The 8,516-nt window shown below is 53.2% G+C and overlaps 1 non-coding gene across 1 annotated transcript; it reads left to right on the forward strand.

Moving 5' to 3' along the window:
* The first annotated feature begins 6,981 nt into the window (after positions 1-6,981).
* On the forward strand, positions 6,982-7,052 carry TRNAG-GCC (transfer RNA glycine (anticodon GCC)). Its single transcript has one exon. It is a non-coding gene; the product is annotated as a tRNA-Gly (tRNA).
* The last annotated feature ends 1,464 nt before the right edge of the window (positions 7,053-8,516 follow it).

Raw genomic sequence — 8,516 nt, forward strand, 5'->3', positions numbered from 1 at the left:
TAGGTGGCACTGCTGGGCACTGATGGGCGGCACTGCTGGGCACTGATGGGCGGCACTGCTGGGCACTGATGGGCGGCACTGGGGTGCAGCACCTTTGAGGCAGATTGGGTGGCACTGTGGGTGGCACTGTGGGGTGGCACTGTGGGTGGCACTGTGGGTGGCACTGTGGGCACTATGGGCACAGACGGGGGGCACTTACTTTTACTTTTAGTTATACTTCAGGATGGCACTGCGGGAGGCAGGTGGGCACTGGCAGGTGGCATGTGGTGCCTTGCATTGCTGGCCGTGATCGGGACTGATGTCCCGATCACGGCCGCCGGTGATCGGCTTTTTTTTTTTCTCCTCGCGCTGACAGCGCGAGGAGGAATAATAGCCGATTACCGGCTCCGTTCTATCACATGATCAGCTGTCATTGGCTGACAGCTGATCACGTGATAAGGGGTCGGGATCGACCCCTTGCACGGATCGGTGATCAGGCGAGTCTCATAGACTCGCCGATCACAGAGCGCGCCGCGCGCGCCCCTCAGGGGGCGCGCAGGCCGCTCGTAACCGGGACGACGTCAATAGACGTAGTCCCGGAAATCTAGGTCCGCGCTAATGCCGTCATTCGGCAATAGCGCGGTACCCAAGTGGTTAACAATGTTCACATGGTGATAACAAAACAAGACAGTACTTGCATAACAGTCATGTACAAAGGGATCTTAATACACGTATATCAGAACATGAATACACGAAGGGACACCAAGCATCTAAACAATAATATATAGTAATACCCAGCCATAACAACCCCTCACCCACAGTGAGGAGCAGCGGGATCTCCTGTCCTTGTCTTATAAGGCATGAGCGATCTCAGCCCGGGGGGGGGGGGGGGGAGCGCTCAAAAATCATAACTGGGAGGAGCTTACTGACTCAGAAGGCACAGCACTTGGGAGTTAGTCTCAAACCCGCAGCCAAATGACTGCTGGGGGGGAGGGGGGGAGGAAATCCACCTCCGGCACAGGCTGACCAGGAGATGAGACCAGGCACCATGTATAAAAATTAGTTCCGCATGAGGCCCACCCCTTCTAAGGGGGGGTCAGCCGCATGCATCAATCCAGTTTGACCAGATCTTGTCGTATTTTTGCGGACAATTTCTGCTTTCGTATGTTATGCGGTATAGCGGCAGCACACTGTTTATCGTCTTTCGCCACGACTCTCCAGATGGCGGCTCTGCCTGTTTCCATCTGAGCAATATCTCCCTTCTCGCATAGAATAACGCGTAGGCCAGGCACAGTTTGACATAACGGTCTCCCTCTATATCATCCAAATGACTGAGTAAAAATGTCAAGGGGTCCAGTGGTATCGGCATCCCACACACCTCTCCCAGGGTATCCGCCACCGCACTCCAGAACTGGTGCAGCCGCGGGCACGACCAGACCATATGGAAAAACATTCCCTCCTCCGAGTTACACCTAGTACAGTTAGGGCTAAGGCCAAGGTAAATGTTCGCAAGTCTTTGTGGCGTATAATAGACCCTGTGTACAAATTTTAGCTGTATAAATCTATCCCTAGCCGCAATCATAGAGGGGATATAGGTGGCCAGGCACTCCTCCCATTCTTCCTCCCCCAAGGAGGGAATGTCCCCCTGCCATTTAAGCCTGGACCTACAAGTCTTAACATCATGGGTTACAGTCAGGTGAAGATACAGGGAGGAGAGGGGCTTCTCCAGTCCCACCGATATTAGCAGGCTTTCAATTGGATCAGATTCTAGCGTGGGTCGGGAGGGGAATTGGGCTCGGAGGGCATGCTGAAGCTGCCAATATCTAAATAAGAATTTCCCGGGTAGGTGGTGGGCCTGTTGCAGTTCCCTAAACGTCGCTATCTCCCCTCGTGGCATTACCTGTTGTAGCTTTGTGACTCCCTTCCTGGCCCAAGCCGCCGGGTCCGGGACCGTGAGCAGATGGGGCAGCAAGGGGTTAGCCCATATAGGAGTATGGGGTGAAATACACCCCTGTTTCAGGACAGCTGCCCTGGAGGCTCTCCATACCCGGATCACCGTTATCATAGGCTTCGTCACCTTAGGGCTGGACTTTTCCCCCCTATATGGGAGATTGGACAGCGCCGCATAGGATCCGAGAAGGGCGGCCTCCAGGGTAATCGCTGGGTTTTGACGTGGTTGCGAGAACCACCACCTCACCGTGACCAAGACCACCGCCCAGTAGTATACCATAAAGTTGGGGAGTGCCAGACCACCCCTCGACCATGGGAGATACAGTATAGTCTTCGCCATCCGAGGGGGCTTCCCCGCCCAGATAAAGGAGATCACCACGTTGTCGAGTTTGCGAAAGAAGGATCTAAAAATGGGGGTCGGGGTCTGTCTAAAATAATACAGGAACTTTGGCAAGTAGATCATTTTCAATAGGTTACCCCTACCCACCGGCGATAGGGGGAGATCTTTACAGGTGGCGCATTTCTGCTGGAGCTGAGTGAGCAGCGGATAGACATTTTTAGCTAGATATCCTGACAAGTCGGCCCCCACCCGCACTCCCAGATAGGTGAACTCGCTTACCCACTCCAGGGGAGTGCCCGTGTCTTCCCGGGGGAGAGGTCGGCCTAGTGGGAATAGGACTGATTTATTCCAGTTTATGCGGACACCCGAGTACCTGCCAAACCTGTCAAAGACATCCAGAGCCGCCCGCAGGGAGTCCCAGGCATCAGCCAGATATAGGAGGGAGATCTTTTCTTCTAACAACCCCACCTGTATACCCCTAACCGACTTGTCCACTCTGAGAAGGATGGTGAGAGGCTCCAGAGCCAGGGCGAACAGAGCCGGGGAGAGCGGGCAACCTTGTCTCGTGCCCCTCCCCAGCCGGAACGCCTCCGACAGGACTCCATTGGTCCTGACACGAGCCCTGGGCTGCGCATAGAGCATCCGAAGCCAAGCAAGGATCCTAGGCCCGAATCCGAATCTGGCCAGGATCTTCCAGAGGAAGCCCCACTCGACCAAGTCAAAGGCCTTCTCGGCGTCGAGTGAGGCAACCACTCCCGACCCCCCAGACGTCGCAATCGCAATATGTGTATGCAACTGACGGATATTTATGTCCGTTCCCCTTCCCGGCATGAACCCCGTCTGGTCCGGGTGCACTAAGGCCGTGATGACAGTGTTGATTCTAAGGGCCAAAACTTTAGAGAGGATCTTAGTGTCCACATTTAGGAGGGAAATGGGACGGTATGAGGAGCAAAGGGTGGGGTCCTTTCCTGGTTTATGGATAACTACTATCACCGCCTCGTGCATGTTGTCAGGGAGATTACCATCGAGCATGGCTCTAGTTAGTAAGGTCTGAAAGCGTGGAGCTAGTTGTTCCGCATACAGTTTATAAAATTCTACCGGGAGACCATCCGGACCCGGTGTCTTACCAGTCTGCATTGATTTAAGCGCCGTAACTATCTCCTCAGTCGATATAGTGGCGCCTAGAGCCCTAGAGTACGTGGGGGTGAGAGTCGGGATGTCAATTCCCCTGAAGGTACGCATCCAACTCCTCCAGGTCATAGGCAGCCCGGGAGCTATACAGTTGTTGATAATAGGAGGCAAATTCCCGATTGATGTCCACTGGGAGGGTCAAAATTGAACCGTCGGCCGCACTAATCTGACCTATAGTCCCTCCCACCGACTGTTCCAAGGAGAGCCAGGCCAAGAGGCGCCCAGTCCGCTCCCCCTGCTCAAATAGCCTCTGAGTTTGGTGAAGCATCCTCTTCTGTGTCAAAGTCGTCCGCAGAAGGAGCATCTCTCAGCAGTGATTGCAGTCTATCATAGTGTTGCGGTTCTGGGGATCGAACGTAGAGCGCCTCCTGCCTGGCAGCCGCTGCCTCCAGCTCTGTGAGCTCTTTCCTACGCTCTCTCCTAACCCCTGCTATGATGGACTGGTATTGTCCCCTGGAGTATGCCTTGAAAGCATCCCAAACTGAGGAGGCCGGGGCCGAGTCAGCATTTTTCCTCCAATACATTTCCAAGGTATCCCTATACTTTGGTTCCACCCCCTCGTCCGTGATCCAATACCTGGACAGACGCCACAGTCTGTCCGAAGGGGCTAAGGATAGGTCCAGGTCAGTGAGAAGTGGGGCATGGTCCGAGATACCCCGGGGAAGAATCAAGATGTCTCGGACTCTAGGCAGAACAGGAGCCCCCGCATAAATCAAATCAATCTGGGAGAACGTTTTATGGGAGGCAGAGTGACAGGTATAGGCTCGAGCCTGGGGGTGTCGCCATCTCCAGACGTCAGTAAGGCCATAGGTCTCAGCCCATTCTGCCAGGCCCTGTCGGCTCGCTCCCGTAGGAAGAAGCCGATCCAGACCTGCGTCGGGGACAAGGTTAAAGTCACCTAGTAACAACACCCGGTCAGTGGAGAATTCCGCTATTTTGGCATTGACTTGATTTAATACCTGTAGGGAGGCCGGAGGTGGGAGATACAGGCCCACAATCACCCATGGCTGATTATGAATCAAGGCATGCAGCACTACATATCTACCCCCCGGGTCAAGAGCCAGATCGAGGAGTCTAAATGGGAGTGTCTTTACAACCAAAACACTAACCCCTCTCGAAAACGTAGAGTGGGTCGCGTGATAATGATAACCCACCCACGGTTTTTTGAGACTAAAGGTTTTCTTACCCACCAGGTGAGTCTCCTGGAACACGCATATGTGCGGGTGGTAGGATTTGACAAACTGGAAAACCAGGGAGCGTTTGACAGGAGAGTTTAAACCCCTCGTGTTCCAGGAGACAACCCTAAGAGAAGACATCAGTGGGGGCAAGAGATAAGGTGAGGTAGGGAGGTGGGACCTCCACTCCCCCATCCAGACACCCAGACCCGGAGGGGCATGCAAATGGCTGTAATATACACGTTACCAAATTGAGGAAGACCAGCAGCAGTACTGTCAAGCATAACCAAATCACCAAACTTAATAATAATAACTGGGGGCCTGCAACGGCAGCCCAACATAACCCAACCATCCCCCCCAACCCACCCATCCCCCAACTCGGTATGAGGGCTTCCCTCCCCAGAACTAAGGTGGCTAGATAGCCTAACACGAGGGCTGTGTGCAAGAGGAGCTACGCCTCCCGCTTCTGGTGCTGTGGAAAAACAATCGGTTAAACTACAGTCCGGCACGGATAATGTGTGTAGATCTCCCGGATCCCCGGGGGTGCATACTTAAAGTCCAAACAAAAAGAAAAAGAAACCATACATTAGGCTCTGTGTTCCAATCCCCCCGATAGAACAGGTCCCCATTTCCAAAGGGTGATTGGAGACTGCGTCCGCGATCTTCGGAGCCCATTGCGCGGGACCAGGTGAAGAATATACGGTTACAGTCTGTGTGCCGCCAGGACAAAAACCCAGGTCTAGGCATAATCTCCCGCTAACGGGGCATCACATCACCAAACCTGCATCTCCATCCCCCCCTCACACCCCAGCGATAATGGCAGTAAGTCCAAATGTTGCAGTTTGTCTAAACCACCACCAGTCATATGTTCTAGGTCTCACCTCAAGTAAAGGCAGAATATGTTCGGTAGGGCCACTAAGATCCACACTGTTCATCGTACAAACTGCAGCAGATCTCAGGACAACATGGAGGTTTCCAATGCCAGATTGGTTAGGAGTGTAGTACAGGGGGTGATAGCCCGGGGGACATAATCAACCAAGCAAAGTAAAAAAAAAGGGGGGGGGGTTGGAAGCACATACCGTGGTAGGCTCAGCGTGGGAGTGTTTCGGCCCAGTCCGCGGCCTCCCGGGGCGAAGTAAAAAAGAGTGTCTTTTCACCATCCTGTACCCGCAATCTGTCCGGGAAAAGCATACTATACTTCGACCCCCGCTGCCGCAGCAGGCTTCTGACATGGTCGAAGGATTTTCGCTGGCGTTGAGTTTCAACCGAATAGTCCGGGAATATGAGGATCCTCACATTTTCAAATTTGAGCTCCCCCTGCAGCCGCGCCGCCTGCAACACAGTGTCCCAGTCACGATAGTGGAGCAACTTAAAAATGAAGGTGCGGGGGGGAGCCTTGGGGGCCTCTGGTCGCCGGCATCCTATGGGCCCTTTCAATGGAAAAGTGCGAGGAGAATTTAGCCCTGGGAAGCAAGGATGGAAGGAGACCCTCCATAAACGCAACCGGGTCCGGGCCCTCTGCTCCCTCAGGGAGGCCAAGAACCCGCAAGTTGTTGCGCCGGTTGCGGTTCTCGGCGTCCTCGGCTCTCGCTTCCAGGTGTCTGACTTTGAGCTTCAGGGCTTGTATGTCTGCATCATGGGTCCTTTGGACGTCCTCCGTCCCAGATACTCTGCGTTCCACCTCCGACACCCGGTCACGAAACTTGTCCATATCTCGTCTGATAAGGGCCGTCTCAGTCTGCACATGGTCAATCTTTGTGGTCAAGGCAGCCTGACAGGTGGAGATAGCCAGCATGAGAGCATCGAAGGCCTCCGAGCCGGCGTGGATAGCTCCGTTCGAGGGGGGGTCCGTCTGTGCCTCCATGTGGTGAACCGCGTGTGCAGGAGGCTGCAAAGCCGAACGGGCAGAGGCGGGAGTCGTAGCGGGCTTCTTTTGGCTAGATCTCCTGCCACCGGGCATCGCCCAAGTCCCCCTCAGACACTCCGCTGAAGGATCACTCGATAGAGAGTCTCTTACACCAGGATAGCGGTAGGATAAGAAGCCGGAGACGGGAGCTCAGTTAACAAACGTCCGCTCCCAGCGCCATCTTGGACACGCCCCGGGGGAGAGTTGTTTGCAGGGGAATTTTGCACTCTCCTTGCCCCCACACCGGGTTACACACCCCTGACATGAAGTTCAACTCCTGCAGACTAGGTAAATATTTGGGCAGTCTTCTAAAATGATTCAATAGTAAAAGTTCTAGTGCCTAGACCCAAACAAATATATTTTAGTTAGTAAGATTGTGCAGAATTTGGAAATCTGTTGAGTAGCTTTTCTATGCAGACATTTCTGCATTCACCATGAATGCATTGGTGGTTCAGTGGTAGAATTCTCGCCTGCCACGCGGGAGGCCCGGGTTCGATTCCCGGCCAATGCAACAGTGTTTTTTTGTTTAGTTCATGTCACATTATGATGTTACTTAGTGACTGACTAAAGTTGTTAAACTTTCTGGAATACACATATTTCTATTGTGCTGTAGGATATGGGCCTGCTGTTCCTCCATCCCTCTTTCTTTCCTTCTTTCTCTCTCCTTCCCACCCTATTTCTTTCTTTCTTTCTTTCTTTCTTTCTTTCTTTCTTTCTTTCTTTCTTTCTTTCTTTCTTTCTTTCTTTCTTTCTTTCTTTCTTTCTCTTTCTCTCTTTCTGGTGTGGTTCTATTTCTGTAACACAGACAGGCAGCTGCAGTAATTACAGTCGGTGTACTGTGTCATCTGCTCAGTGTGCACCTAAAGCTACCCCAATTGCTGGTGTTCCCATCTCCCTGCAGGCCATTACTATGTCTGGAAGGCCACCAAGGAGAGGCAGACAGTCACAAGCAAATAAAAGAGGGCAAGCAGGCTCTGTGTCTTGAGACAACAGTGCTGGTCGTGGACGCGGTGCATCGTCATCAGCACGTGGCCATGGGACACGCTTGTCCTTATTTTCGGCAGCTGGATGTGTTGAGCCGCATCATGCTGAAGACTTGGTAGAGTGGATAACCAAGCCCTCCTCACCCTCCTCATCCTCTCTCACCCAGGCTCAGGGTACTAGCAAAGCAGCTGCCAACACGTCCTCTTCCCTCGTCTCAATGTCATCAGTCACTCCTTCCCTAGACCCACCATGTCCTCCTGAGGAGTTCCCTGAACTGTTTGAGCACAGTGTTGGGTACATGCTCCAGGAGGATGCCCAGCGTTTTGAAGGCTCTGATGATGATACCCAGCTAGAGGAAGGCAGTAGCGTGAGTGCAGAGAGATGGGATGCTCAAGAAGGACAGCAATCTGGCAGTCATGTTCCATCAGCTGCAGCATACTGCCAAGCTACCTCCAGTGATGAAGAGGGAGGGGATGATTGTAGCAGGCAAATTTCCCTGCCCCAGCTGCTGGACAGTCAAAAGAAGTTCACTCCCAGCCATCCACATGAATGCTAGTTTGGCTAAATTGCTAGCACTTCAACTGCTGACTTTTCAGTTGGTAGACTCGACCCCCTTACTTTTTCTCACGGAAGGGGATTCCGCCTCTCTACCGGCATGTGGAAGGCAATGTCCATGCCTCGCTGGACAGGACAGTCAGCGGTAAGGTGCATATTACCGCTGACTCATGGTCCAGCAGGCATGGACAGGGATGTTTCCTATCTTTCATGGCCCATTGGGTCACTCTTCTGGCAGCTGGGAAGGATGCAGGACAAGGTGCAGTAGTGTTGGAGGTTGTTCCGCCACCACGCCTCCAAAATGCTACTTCTGGTTGTGACACACCTCTCTCCTCCACCCCCTCCTCTTCTTCTTCCTCCATGGCCTCTTCCGGTGCTTTGTCCTCAGAACCAGCAGTGATCCGTAGGCGTTCAAGAGGCTACGCAAGTACGCAGG

This window comes from Lithobates pipiens, unplaced genomic scaffold (assembly GCF_037356315.1).
Source record: "Lithobates pipiens isolate NorthernLeopardFrog02 unplaced genomic scaffold, aLitPip1_a1.2 Scaffold_8, whole genome shotgun sequence".
Taxonomy (NCBI): Eukaryota; Metazoa; Chordata; class Amphibia; order Anura; family Ranidae; genus Lithobates; species Lithobates pipiens.